Below are 16,074 nucleotides of genomic sequence, written 5' to 3'. Positions count from 1 at the left end.
TTTAGTGAAAAAAATTGAGGGAAAACTGAGATTATCAAAGGTGAATTAAAGGAGATGATTTAACAGGAGATAAACATTAAGTTCGACAGGTAGACACTTTTAACGATATTTACGCACATAAGTACACAGGTTTACTTTTTACTAATTTAAATTTAAAATAATTACGGAGCTAAACCGAATGCGACTGCTGTGTAAAACCCACCCAATTTGTTTCATCTTATTACGTTAACTGTATTAGAATATAAAATGTAATGTGAAAAAAATTATCCGTATGTAGAAAACAGTTTGAAATTCGCTATTTCACAAAAAAAAACGGTTCCACTATAATGGTATTCTAATGTAAATAAAAGTAATTATTAAAAATCTCAAATTAAAATCATTCGTAGCAATTGTTTTTAAAATGCCAAATGGCAAGACCTCGAGTCGAATGAGTTAATGGTGAATTAATGAATAATAAAATAGGTAAATAGCTTTCGGCAAGAATTTTATTCTCAGAGACTCCTATTTCGTAGTCAAAAAATAAAATATATTTTTAATTTAACCGTTAATGGAAATGTAAATTTACGTTGCCAAGAAAATGTAATTTTCTTTTCAAATATTGTAAAATTTCTGTTTTGATTGACAGTCTTCCTGCAGTTAACAATCTCATTAAATTATCTTACGTATTTTTTGTAATAAACTAAGTAAGGCGATATGTAATTTTAGAGTTTCCAATGTACATTATTTATTCCAGTCATACCAAATTTTATTGAACAATATTCACTTTTTTTAATAAAATAGTATTGCAATAAACTTTACTTACTTGACAGCTGTAGGATGTCTCCTCCTGTATCAAGGCCCACTTTAAATATTTCCAATAAGACATGTCAGAAACAGCAGTGTTTTCCGACAAACGTAACAAGATCATCTGTCGACATGTGGGTAGACGATTAACACTACACGTGCCTATCATTGATCTCCACTATAGAAACTTTAGGTCTCAACGGCTAAATATTAGGCTAGTTATACAACATGTCCATTGCCTCTCCGACTTGACAATCCACTGGACTAAATTAGTAACATTTCTTCGCCTATAGGTCTATCTTCTTTTGAGACGATAGACGCCTACCGCAAGGTATAGGCCTCGCTCAAAGATCCCCACGATGACTGTCTTGTGCTGCTCGTATCCAGCGACCCTCTGCGACCTTGTGCCCATGTCGTCGGTCTTCCTAGTAAAGTGCTTACCTACCAACAGCTATCGGTAGCAGGAGTGATGATGTATAGATATGTTCATTCCTAACTCAATCTAGTCGAGAAATCCTGAGAATCCCTCTCTATGACTTGTTAAACGCTTGTAAGCTTTCTGATGCGGCCAGAAATATGAAACCATCGCTAAACATCACGATAAAGTATTAATTAAATCATGAAAAAGTTTTAGAGCCGTTAGAAATTTCACGATGTTTTTCGAGGATATTTTTAAATTTAGCGCATAAATTTAAAAGATATGAACTCTAATAATACTTTCTTTAAGTTTCGTAACAAAAATATAAAAAATGCTATCAGTGAATCGAGCGTGATTTTCCGTCCCAAAACGACTATGAGTCGGCATCCCAACGCCGTCTCACGGGAACGCTAAGAAAGGTCTAACGAAATAAATGATGAGTATTTTTTCTGTAATATTGGTAACATTTTCTTATAAAAGAATCTAAATAAATTGTATGGACAAACATATATTGAAATATAGTACGTACGTAAATCTTAGGTATTTGTTATTGGCACTTGTAGCATATCAAAATTAAATTCCGTTTATAAAGACAAAAAGATAAACGAACAATGTTATATATGATGTATTTAATTTCAAGTGATTTTTCCAAAGATATCCATAATCGGCATTGCTTTTTATTATTTAATATAACGTAATCGACTTTTACGATTTTACCCTTATTAACCTAACCAATCGTTGCATAAACCATTGCTGGTTTAAGCTTGGACTAATATGAAATATTTACAGAAAATGTCAGAGAAATATCCGCAGTAATATTTTCAAAAACCTGATGTCAACAACTCTGACACTACAAATATACACAATTTAATCTAATCTTCTTATACTCGTCTAGAAGCGCAACAACGTCCTGAGAGATTCGAACGCTCCAGTGGTTCAAGCGACCACACTTTCCTATCTGAGGGAAACAGTTATTTAAAATCGGGAACATGACTTGTACTTCACAATTTCTAGTAATATCATTATCAGTCTTTTTTTTTAATTTTTAAACCATAGTCGCCACGTTTGGCAAGGAAGTTCCTCTGAAAGCTTTATTTTTGTAAGCAGTGAAAATCCTATGTAATTATTGCACTAAATGTGAATTATAAAAGATAGAATCCCGATAATCCAACCGGCGACCTATGATTGCAAGACTGTCTTCTACCGCTGGGATACCACTGTTCGTCATTATCATTATGCCCGTAAGAAGTCCACCGATGGACATAGACCGCCCCTTTAATTTTCCAATAGGTCCGGTTCTGATAATGTGAGACTCCGAAAATAAAGTAATTAATTTACTTTTCAAAGATTAATCCTTAACGTATATTAATCTAATCTATTGAACAAAAAAGTAAAACATAATTGTATATTATTATAAAACAATACAAATATTTGAAACAATAAAGTAAACATTTCTTATAAATAAAAAACTATAACTAGTTTTAAATGATAGCGAGCGGTAATTCCTTTGTGAAACTATTTTCGTGAAGGAAACCGCAGACAGTCTTTTCTTATCTCATTTTCATACAAAAGGAACGTTATAAAGCTATCTTGTGTAATAAACTTCACCGTGTAGTTTTCAGAATAAAATTAGTTTTCACAGGCCATCGGAAAATGTTGAAGGAATTACTTTAAGGTAGGTATAATTTAGAAACTTTTACAGAATCTTTAATGCAGTAAAAAAGTAATAAACGAAACATTAATGTAGTGTTTTAATACTGATTACCCGTCATCATCATTATTATTATTTGAGTCTTACGACGTCCCCTGCTGAACGTAGCTCTCCCCATAGATTTTCAATAGGACCAGTTGGAAGCGACATGAATCTATTCATTTATATAAAAATTATTTGCACAACCGCTTACCGCTACATCGACCGTACAATTCAACCACACAATGTTGACCAAAATGCTTTAATTTGTCAATCTTCTTAACAATATGTTTTGATAGTAAAAATACTATTGTAATACGAAGGTTTCCATATTAATGAGTTATTTATTAAACTAATATAAATTTTAAATTCTTGATTTGCATTATAATAGAAAGCTGCATTTATGTAACACTTATATTTTTAGATAACTTCAATAGCTAATAGCAGTATTGTAAAGAGATTTAAAGTAGACCTGTGATATAGTCCTATAATGTCGAAAATGGTAACCAGTAGTGTTGATTTTAACAAAATATGTAAATTAGATTCTTCAAAGTAAAATTTTGGGGCAATTAAAAAAACAAACGATTTGGAGGCGCCGGGTATCGATCCCGGTACTTCACGTATGCTAAACGTGCGCTCTACCATTTGAGCTACGCCCCCCGGTATCATTAGTGATAAAGATTTGATTCTTATTCGTAAAATAACTATCAATAAACAGTTGTTTCAAATCGCTTGAGATTAACACGTTTAATTTAAAGAAAAATTAAAGTAGTTTCTGAAAAAGAAAATATTTTCGTTGCTTTGGTACATTGCTACATTTTGCAAAAAGGATGACACGTTTTAATCTCCACAGTATCCTGGTAAGCTCAAAATAGTCCACTAGATGGCGAGAGAAATCTAGCCGGCGGAGCACATCGATTTTCCGGTACGGATGTCGCTAGACGAGATGAAAATCAATAAGGGACGTTTTTTAATATTCAGTGACATCTTTCGACCGATTATAACGTCATAAAACAATTTCACATCAAAACAATATCGGTCTTTTAATGAAAACTAGGCGCTATGAACTAACAGAAAAAGAAAATCGACAAAAGCTTTGCAGATTATAATAAAATGAGTATTGTTACAGAAGTAGTGTTTTAAGAAACCTATCGTAAGCAAATTGGATACGCATTTACGAAAAATGTGATACAATAATAAAAAGTATTATTTTAATGAAATTAACGTAAAAGTAAATAAATATTAAAAACGAATGAGTGGCTCTTAAAGCTATTTAAGAAACACTCTATCGTTATTAATAATTACTTTGTATTTTTTTCTATGAATTAAAGAAAAGCAACTACGTTTATTTATGTAAATGTTGATATACCTACCACCACCGCCCAGCTAAATATTCATAACCGAAACCATAATATTTTTTACCTTCAGAAAATTTCAACCCTTAAGAAATATATTTAATAGGTTAAAATTTCATTACCACTTGATTACTCCGATAACAAATTACTGAAATTTACCATTATTAATCAAGTATTAATTATGAATGTTTAGTTTTGAATATACACATCAAGCTTGTTAGTCAGGAAAATTCACACATTTTTGGTATAAAATAAGTCTAATGTTTTTTTTTAATATGTTAATTTTCAGAAGTCCATCTCTTTGGAAAGCTCTATTTAAGCTGGTATAACTAACTGATAAGACTAAGCTTTAATATATCACGTACTAGTCGAGATATGAAGGAAGCATAAAATATTGGCAGCGGTGGGATTCGAACCCACGCCTCCGAAGAGACTGGTGCCTTAAACCAGCGCCTTAGACCGCTCGGCCACGCTACCGGTAGGATTCCTAACAGAAAAGAAGAACTTTTAAACCACAAGCTTACCTATTTTTAGATATAAAAAAACTTTGCATTACAATAGATCCAGTTTAATAATAACCTAATCTTCTTAGCTTTTTATTAAAAGAAGCCCGCATACAACCTCATACCTGAATGAATGAACTTGGGTTTACGTAAAATTGATGCCTTGGAAATTTGTGTAAGAGAAAAATAATGCCGGCTGGCACCTTATTTATACCTCAATTCTCCAATAGTTCAAAATAAAGTAAAGTCCATTGCCACTGACGTATTTTAATAACCATGATTATATTATGTGAAAAAAAGAATACTATACAAAGGAACTCCCCGCCCTGCATAATTCAAGAGTGTAACCTCCACTTAGATATATACAGGTCAAGGAAAAGCCACAATGAAATCGCATCTCAATCATTGGTATCTTTGTGCGCCAGAATAAGTAAAATGGTATAAAAATGTAAGAAACGCCGTGATGCCAGTGATCAATAATACTACTTAAATGCACGACTAATAAATTAAAATATAAAGTGAAATTGGTCATTACCAAAAACGTATTAATAGCTATGGTATGCCAAGTTACTTCAAACATCATTGTCAAGCCCACAGTCTCACTACGAACCACGGATAGAACAACGCTAGAGATTTCTCTAAGAAATCGAATCAGGTAAGAGATCGAACTTAAGTATTCGATATAGCGCAGCAGACTAGCAAGTCAACTTTCTCCTTGCTACTTCAAAGTGGCAAAAAGCAAGCTAGAGAAAATGGCCGCCGGCGCCTTAAGGCTCTGACGTGAAGACCACGGACTGTCAAGCGTACAATAAAAGATGCTGGATCGTTGGAAAACAGGCCGTCAATCGGTCCTAATAGAAATCTTGGGAGAAGGTTCAACAGTAGACGTCTTACCGTTCAAATGATAATGATGTAGTTGCCATAAATTAGTAGCTTTTTCAAGCAATTCATATGTGATTCATTAGAGCTATCAGCTCTGTTAACTACGATCATATATACTAGAAGAATAAATAGCCAGGAGAAAACCTTTATGTTTTTAGTTACTAAAAATTGGTTTACTTTTGCTAATTTTAAAATAGTCCAAATTTTTATACAGAATTTCCGTACACTTTTTCAAGCTCTCCTCGCGTCACTTTCAAAGAGGTTTCATCGGTTTTAGTCACGTTCTTGTCAGCCATTTCATTTTTTCTATTACTATTGCTTTCCCTGTTTTAAATTTTAGCACAGGAATACGACGACCCGTAAAAACTGAAATAACCAACTTTTCCTTTAAAAAAGTTGGCATTGTAAATTTAAACTTTAATTTTAAAATTGAGAATAGGATAAATTTCTAACACACGTTTTTTAAGGTAAAAAAGCGTTTATTAATTTTTGACAATAACTGTTCTTTTTGGCGCAACAGAAAAACAATTATAATAAAAAAAACATGACATTCCCATAAAATAAGATGAAAATAACGCAATGCTATCTTTTATAATATTTTCACGTAATTATTTTCTATTATGATAACAAGATCCGTTAACACTAGAAATAATTAACAATATATAACAATACGACATTCAATGAAATTAATGTATTTTAACTGTAAACGAATACTATCGATACCGTTTAGTATTCCGCATGTATTCTAACTGTATATCTTTTTGTTTCAATTTACCTGTGTACGTGGTTTAACTGAAAAACACTTCTAACGGCACGCTCCTAACTTTCACTCAGGTTTCCTTTTAAAAGTTACGTAAGCCAAAAGAAAAATAAAAAGAAATGCTTTTAAACATCACCTGGGTTTGTTAAGACTAGTTGTTAGTAAAAACATTCTCTGATCTCGACTGATTAACAATAATATTAATATATAGAAAGACCTTTGATAGTGTTCTGCTCGTGAATTCTCTACGAATAAAATCTAAGAGAAGAGGAGAGATCGTATCAGAAATTAGGAGAGTCGTAGACAAACATAAATATCCGAAATGTTCAAGGGGGAGACAAGTTGAGATAATAGTGGGCAGAACAAATGGCTCATGGACCATTAAAACTTTGGAGCGGAGACTACAGACCAGTAAGTACAGTGTAGGTGGTCTACTCACAACGTAGACAGACGGGTCATTGAAAGACGATGAGTGCATGTTACTTCGTACTAAACCTATTAGAAATCTATTTAAAAAGCCTTTGTCCACCAGTGCACATAAAATATTACTGACAAATAAAGACACAAAAACAAGTCTATTAACAAAAATATAAATATATATATATATATATATATATACATGTATGTATACATATATGTGTGTATATCACAAGCTGGGCTATATCGCTGAAACAAAATAAATATAAACGTTTAATTAATTTTTACTTTAAACAGAGACTTGACGAATATTTCAAAAATTTGTTTTTTTATAATATCTGCTTTTATATTAAAATTACATAAGACTTAAGAATTAATGTAAAACATTTTTGAAAGTAAGAAAACCAAAAACACCTTAATGCCATTATTTCGTAGTTTCGTAAAGAAAAGCTGTTAAATTGACTACAGCGCTACGACCATTTGTTCGTAGCGAGGTAGTAAGTTCTAGAACAAATTACACTATAAAGAACTTTTTGTACATTCGCGCCCTATTAGTAATACCGGTAACTCGACAAAAAAGACTTGTTAATTCGGACCATTTAAAATTATAATGTATTTTAAAAATATTATCACAATGTAAGTACATTTAATTTAAAAACATAGAACAGTTTTAACATTTAGTACTAGTAGTTACTCAGTATTCGACTTATTATAAATTTTACCTCTATTTATTTCGGTAAACTAAACAAACTAAATTTCTTCCTTACTGTTCTATAGCATGTAAGCCACGTCTTCATTTAATTTAGATAATAATACATTTATGTACAATTCTTTTAACTAAATAGCTTTATAAAAGTTAAAAGAATTAGAAAAGAACATATGAAGGCAAAATGTATTCCCATGAACCCGCTGTGTAAAAAATTCTTTTTTGATTTAAAAATAACTCTCTCAATTTGATTTATTTATGTTACATCTACAACCCTAGTTTCATTATAACAAAGGGACCACATCATGCTTTATTAGTTGACAAAAGTATTCCTAGGTTTTAAGTTATATGTTGTGGCATAAGTATTCCAAAGTTAAATAAATTGTCTAACAACTACTTACACTTACATCTAATTGAAAAGAAAACTTACATCTGTAATAGGTTACATATATATTCATAACTAGTGATTTTAATAAAAGACTCTTTAACGAAATGCCGATAAACGTGTTAAATTTTGGTTTCTTCTAAAATGGTACATAGCATTTTGTATTCATTTTTTTAAACTGTTTAAACTTGGAAACCAGAAGCCTCCATTAGAGATAACGGATAAAACCATGACTATGAATGTAAAAATTCTGTAGTTTTGAAAATCACGGCACGTTTTTAGCAATTCTGCAGAATTTAACTGGAATAAAAAGTAACAAATTCTTACAGATGCAGTTTGATAAGATGTAATATAATTTTTAAGGATTGCTATTATTCTTTTAAAAAGTATATGCAATTATGGTGCGGAGTTGAATTACTGCTCGGGTACATATCTGATCTTCTTTCAAAGAAGTACATGCGATTAGCGGGTGGAGGTAAGTTACGGCCCGAGCACGATGGCGAAGAAGATGATAGTCAAGAGTCATCAATAAAGGTGTATCCACATATGTACAAAGAGGATTCACAATTTACATGACACAACAGCAATGACCACATTCCTGATAGCGTTTGAAATCAAATTGGCGTTCGAATTTAAATTCGAACGCCCAAGAACGATTCAACATAAAAGTATTATGACCGTAGAAGCCAGCAAAATGAAGCGTTTATGCTACAGATATTTTGTACGAGCTGCTCTACTATCTGGAGTCCAACATATACCATACATCTCCAAAAATTTAAGATAATCTGTAATTCCTGTATTATTTGCCTTGCATGTATGGCCTCTTTATCTTTCAACATAATTACAATGATAGACTTGTAAATCTCCAATTCATTTCTTTCGAAAGCAGACACAATATATAATATTTTTCTACATAAATGAGGTAATAGTAACATTGACGGCCTTGATTTGCTAATAAAACTTAATTTTGCTATATCTTGTTTCTATAGCAGTCTGAATAACAGAGTCGCTTTCAACTCACCCGCACGGCAAACTAATTTTGGTCACTACTCGCTAATGTAAATAAACTCATAATAACATTGTTCAAAAAATATTTTTTGTTTTTTATTGTTAAAATATCTTAAATTGAAGCGAGGAATAATCGCTTCTATATACGATGTTTGATTATTAATCACATTGTAAGTCTCGATTTTATTTTTTTAAGTATACTTTATTTATATTTTATACTATGTGTAATTGACTAGTTCAGTGAACATAATAAAATATACATATATTAAAAGTGAAGAACAAATTACGTATAAATATTTCCTTGTTTTTACTTGTTTTGATAAGAAAATTAGGTGCTTTACGGTATTTTACCCTTTAAAGTACGATATTTTTCAGTGTTTTATGAGGAAAATAAATTATAGAATAACTATATTTAATTTTACTTTTGATAGGATCGAAAGATCTTTGAAAAGATATTTAAAGTTTTTTAGTGTGCTAGCAAAAGACGTAAATCCAAAAGAAACATTTGTCATCTATTTTTAATCCTTTCAAAATGCAAAACGACAAATCACGTAATGTATTATATTTTCAAAAATTTTAGTTGCAAAACTTATTTGCTAAATGAAAAATAATGTAAAGATATCTTTAAATTTCACTAAATAAAGTAAATCTTAAAAACTTTCGTAGCAAGCAAATATCGTTGTAAAACTGTAGCACAATTTCGTAGCACTGAAAATATCTCGTAGAGCTGAATTCCTTTTAAACAAATCTTAATTACTCTGTGGACGTACAGTTTGCATTCCTTGTATCTTTTGCAATAGAGCGACAAGGTCAATACGGTGTTACAAACCGTCTGAAGTAAATAATATATTAAACTAAAAAGTCTATAAGACATTTAAGCAAATTGTTTTCAAAGTTATTCCTTTTCCTAAAAATATTTTCAAGATAGCTCTAAAGTTCAATAAAATGTATACATTTATTGTCAAAACAAAACACTCATAAAGTTATTTAAAAGCTTTTTTAGTATAGAGAAACAAAAAATATTGCTTGGAAACGCCGGGTATCGATGCAGGTTCTTCTCGTATGCTAAATAAGCGCTCTACCATTTGAGCTACCCCCTCTTTGAATTAAATAACTAAAATGATCTTTGGGTACTGATAGCAATAAATATAAAAGCTTTTACAGAGCTTTTATTCTTGCCGTTCAATAGTCTCCGCGAATTAATCTCTATAAAAACTAAATTAAGAAACTTTTTACATTTTATTTAACAACTCCTTTGATACTATTCCCATATTTCATATAATTACAGGCTTAATGGAGTTCAAAACGTAAGTAACGCCAGATAATTCCCTACGACTAAGCTAGATGGCGGTTCCACTCGTTAATAATAAATTTTTAATAAAACGGGATAAGCGAGGCTTTCGACGATTATTTGTGATAATTGAGACTAACACTATTACAGACAATAATATTTATATCGAATAATAAATTTTATTTAATAATATTGCTTGTATAAATTGTTTCGTTAATATTATAATAAAATTGTAACAGTTGTAACAAGTAGTATTATGTACCTAGAACTATATAAATAAAAAGATAAAAAGTAAATGGAGGCGCCGGGTATCGATCCCGGTACTTCCCGTATGCTAAACGAGCGCTCTACCATTTGAGCTACGCCCCCGTTACGTTCAGGGACAAATAGAAGCCTTAAATAGTTTCAGCATTAATAACGAAAGCTTTTAATTTAGGTTTAAAAATCTACCTTTTACAATTCTATAAAAAGCTTTCAAAGCTTAACTTAGTCACAGTCATAAGCATACAGATGGTATTGGGAACTGAAATGTGAATTATATATCCATCAGGTGTAAAAATTTATTTCCATCATTACGATTAAGATATGAGGCCCTATTAATAACATAACCGTGTTAAAGGAAATATAGCATTATCTTATTATTTATGCAATCTCTTTAGAAACCAAAAACAAGGATCTTTAGATAAAGCAATGATCTAAAACTTTAGAATTAAAGGACCTTAAAAAGACCCTGCTGGTAAGTAAATAAATATTCTTTTTAAATGTAGAGTTTGATAGAACGTCTTGAATAATACATAATACGTAAAATAACAATGAATTATTTAGTTCAGTTTAGTTTTTTAGGTTATCAACGAAAACCATGAAAGGAATAGTTTTTTCTAAAGTATTTACTTTAAGTAAGCCTCCTGATAATGCTCAGTGGAAAACAACTCTGTAGCAGTGTTACAATTTTATATAATAAAAAGGGTAAAATTTTTAGATAAGTTTTATTTTGAAGCTAATGTTAGATTACGATGCACAGAAACTATGCACAGTGATTAATTACAGGTATAAAAGCTTTACATTTACCCCAAATGTAGTTTTTTTATCAGAAAACGGCTTTTAAACTGTTACACCTATTTCCAATTATTGTATACAAAATGGCCACTCTGATGTATAATGTAAACTTTGGTAGTTTTTCTTATAACGTCAAATTAAGGTTCGAGTTAAGTTACATTGTTTTAATAGAATTATACCAAATATGTTCTTTTATAGCAAAACACTGAAATAAAAATGAATATCTGATAAGTACATTTTTCATCGATGCAAAAACTTATTTAACATAGAACTTAATTTCGTACCTATCATATGTCTTTGTAGATTCGTAGCACAAATTTGTAGCATCGTAGAACTAATCGTAGCATAGAAAACAGTCGTTTTTTAAAATAAATTTTGTAAAACGTTAATTTTGTTGGTGTTATTTTTGCAATAGAGTAACTATATAAATACCACCGAGGTAAATATTTCGATTGCGGGGCGTTGGACCACAGAGTCGTAAGCCATATAAGGAAAATTAAAATAATAGTTCGCTGGTGCATATTTTTTAGAAAGTCTAGTGGACATATAATATGTTTTTATATTTGAAAAAGTGTTAAAATAATATTGTATTAAAATAATTTCATCACACAAGTTATCTCTTAATTTTTTAAGATAAAGAAAACGAAAGCATAAAAACTGGAGGCGCCAGGTATCGATCCTGGTACTTCCCGTATGCTAAACGAGCGCTCTACCATTTGAGCTACGCCCCCGTTGCATTTGCGACTAATGAAAGCTTTATATAGTTGCAGAATTAAGTACGAAAGCTTACACGTTGCTTAAATTTTGGCTTAAAAATAGACGCAGCGTATAAATTTCAATAAGAAGTACATTAAAAATAATCTAATGGTAAATTACAACAATAACATTCCAAGATTTACATCATTGAAGGCTTAAATGGTCATTAAAACATAGGTAAAAACTGAAAAATGTACTAAAATTAGACTAGATGGCAGTATCACCTATTCATAATCAATATCTGCATGTCCTGCCACGTGAAAAACTTGGTAATTAATCGCCAGAAAATTGTTTTAAGTTAGTAACATGATTTAAACCGTTAAAATAAATTCGACACTTTTATATAATTTTCTGTCTTACACTATTAATATTCTTCAAGTATCACATCAGTTGTACCCAATCCTTTAAAATGCTTTGCGATAGTTCATTTGACCCTGTCATAGAGGGCATCATCCTGATTTACAGTATGAAAATATCAAGGAAAGTCTTTGTCTGCCATATAGATGACCTGTAAATGATTCTATCAAAAAATAGTAAAACGACAATTTCCATTCAAAAATTTCAAAAATTCAAAAATCATCTAAAAGCATTAATTAATAAAAAAATATGCAACCGATTAAGTTAAATACAAAAACGATAAATTATTTTGCTGTTAAGGCAACATTTAATCTAAGAAGCAAACGGCATCTTCGTAGCTGTGTACCGCAATCTCGTAGCAGTTTACCACAATCTCGTAGCAGTGTAATATGTGTCGTAAATTGCAATACTTTTTAATAATTCTTAAGCACTTTGCGGTTTGTTTCTCCTTCAATTTAGGTTGACCTTATACATGTCACCGTAACGCATTATTGTACAGTAGAAACGTATCTCGTAGCATTGTAGCAAGCCGTAGAACAAAAATGTTATACCTTTGAACATATTAGTGTCATAAATGCCTTCGAATAATTAATAAAGTATTATATCTGGACAAAAATTTTTATGATTTATATTTTTCTTTTAGAATGTCTCCTAAAAATTATTTTTTAATTTTGAAATTAACCAAAACATGTAAATGTCAAACGCGTTTTACCATATGAACTACGCCCCGCCGAAATTAATAAGAAAAACCAAAGCCTTCATACTGAAAAAGTTCAATAAAAAAACTAACATTGATAATTTATTTTTAGAGTTAAATAGGCATACAACAAACCAATCGTAATCAAAAATTTAACATAATGTAACAAACATTGTTTTCAATCTTAAAACTATTTAACTTAGAATATTCCTGGTAGCATCTAAAATATTTTATTAAACTTCGCGCTACAGTCATTATAATCCTTGAATCATCATCATCTGCTCCGTAAATATCGAATAATTCAATTAGATCGAAATATTCCAATAAAAAATAATTTGTAGACATTGTTTTGTGCTCTCGTTGGGCATTGTCAAATTCAAGTGACGGCGAGTAGGTCACGCAGAGTGGCTAGGGCCTTAAAACTTTAGAGTGAACACCGCGAACCGGCAAACACAGCGCGGGATGTTTACGCACAAGGTGGACAGATGACTTTTTAAATTAATGCTGAAAAAGATTAGTAGATAATTAACTATTATAGGCAAGAGCAAGCTCTGAAAATAAAAATTACAACCAACAACGTAAAAAAGTAAATAATGAAGAGAAAAGTAAAGAGCTTTCACTTTAGTTATTGCTACTCGATGCTTTTTATGAAATTCTTGACATATTATGTCTCTTGTTTTATGAAATTTTCTGTATAAAACGTCTGCGAATATTGTTTGGACTGAATGCACTAGTATACCAAATATACGCTATAATATTTAAGGCACACTTACCCCAGTAACTATTACTTCAGCAATGGTCACCGGTGGTATTCAATTTTACAAAACACTACTTAGCAAAGCTAAATACATTGTTGGCAGTTTTATTTTCGATCTGAGTCTTCACTGTTTTCTTATTGGGATTTACAGATTCCGCAAGCTTTAGCTGACAGAAGGAATCGTTTACGTATCTCAACTCGACGGCTCATACGAAAACCTTGGCTTAGGCCGTTACGTCACCTGTGATATTGCCGGCTTTGGTAGCACTTTACGAATAATATTGGGAAATAGTTGGAAGGCGACTGAGTTTTAGTTAATATATTATGAGAATTCTTTTGAACGCTCCATATCAATAAATTGATTTAACCATTTTTTATCATTGATGACAAGTTTTGAAATTTTATTTATTTTTCTGTACATAACATTCATAGACGATCGAAATTAATCGACGTAAGTCAGCAAATTGGAAAGTTAAAGTAGCAGCGGGCTGCCTTCTACTGGTCCTTTTGAAAATCTATCGAGGAGGTCTATGTACAGCTGTGCAAATTGTACAATTGCCATGATGATTATGATCACATAACGATGTTTTACATACTATTACAGAGATATAGTCATGATGTAAATATATGGACTTTTTCTGATACTTAATCATATACTCAAAGCTATAATAACAAGGAATTTCTCGACATGGTTTTGAAAATATTAATTGATATTGTGATTAACTGTTTTCACAGAAATGAACGAAATCAGTTATGTTAAACGCTATGAAGATATTAAAGAACTTTTGCAGCGGAGGAGAAACAGTACAAAACGATCTTTATAGAATCATTTAATTTTTATTGTTCCGTTATAAAATGAGAAAATAGTCCACAGAACTAAGTTCTACTTGTATCAATGTATTTCTTTTATTAATTTATTGATTTTCTTTACCGAAGATTTGATCCAATTCCTTTACAAATATGATCTGGAATGAATTTGAAGTAATCTAAATACTGTCTAAAAATAACGCACTAGGCGTATTTATAAATGTATTTGATAATTTTATTCCAATGGATTATACTCCGTTGATTCGAGAATCATAAAAAACAACTCATGCGGGTCTAGTTATTCACGCGTACACTCCGGGAAACGAGTAATATTTTACCGAAGCGATAAATTACAGTTTCAACGCTATAAAAAGGGGAAATTATTGCTTTTATATTGTGTTTGTGAAGTGATATTTTTATGTAGAAAGTTGGACCTTTTTCCAAATATTAAGTACATTGATATGCTATAAATTCATATTTAATACCATACTATTTACTCAAAAAAATTTTAATTCTTATACAAATAATTTTGACGGATAAATGATAAATACAAGAAATAAAAATAAACTCGTAACACTTAGTTTGGTCCTTGACGTCCTTGGATATGTCCTTGATGGGTCTGTGTAATTACATACACTTAAGTTCATAATATATCTTAGACCTGCCTTTTCCTTCGTTTTAAAACTAAAATTAAAAGTATGTTATGAAATGAATCTTATTATAGCATTCAAGAGTTTTCATTTGATAGAAGTATTAGTAACTAAGGTAGAAGTGCTAGTAAATGGCCATGCGCCAGTAGTTGGCCACTTTGATAGAAAGTATTAAAAAATAAGAGTTTTAAATATTGTTTTTAGCATATTATTAGCTTATGAGATGGTATCACCATCTGATAGTTTGTAGATAAAAGTGTAAATGCTGGCAGCTCTGTAACTACAAAATGGCGAATATTCACTGTTAAGCATCGGCGTCCCAAGTTATTCAAGGTAATTTCTTAAGTAATTTGTTAAGGATATTCTTTTGGTATTTTGCTAATTTTGAAGAATTTTCTTGCAATTATACGCTAAACTATTTGGTTTGGAATTTGCAAAAGTATTGCAAGGATTTTTTATGAACTCAGTGAATTCGGATTGTTTACATTAGTAACGGAGGGGGAGGACCATTACTGGCATCTATTTTTCAATAAAAATTAGAAGTTGCCCGGGGTGGGCAACTACCGAGGTTTTGAAATTTATATGTAAAATTTTATTAATATCTTTAAATTTGACCGAAATACACGAAGCATTGAAACAGCTTAAAAATACTTGTGTTATCTTCTTTTATTTCAGTAATGGGCCGGGTGGGCAACTACTGACTTCAATTTTGGCCAACTACTAAAAATATACCTATTTGGCCTATACATTGGGCCGCGTGCGCTGTTAATTAATTATTTTTTCTTTTAGATGCCTG

The 16,074-nt window shown here is 31.0% G+C and overlaps 1 non-coding gene across 1 annotated transcript; it reads right to left on the bottom strand.

Moving 5' to 3' along the window:
* Nucleotides 1-4,641: 4,641 nt before the first annotated feature.
* Nucleotides 4,642-4,723, bottom strand: TRNAL-AAG (transfer RNA leucine (anticodon AAG)). The gene has a single exon. It is a non-coding gene; the product is annotated as a tRNA-Leu (tRNA).
* Between the last annotated feature and the right edge of the window lie 11,351 nt (nucleotides 4,724-16,074).

Source organism: Battus philenor, unplaced genomic scaffold, assembly GCF_028537555.1.
Source record: "Battus philenor isolate CCGP_79_NKW_IND1 unplaced genomic scaffold, ilBatPhil1.0.hap1 SCAF_15, whole genome shotgun sequence".
Taxonomy (NCBI): domain Eukaryota; kingdom Metazoa; phylum Arthropoda; class Insecta; order Lepidoptera; family Papilionidae; genus Battus; species Battus philenor.
This window is presented reverse-complemented; position numbering and strand designations above follow the sequence as displayed.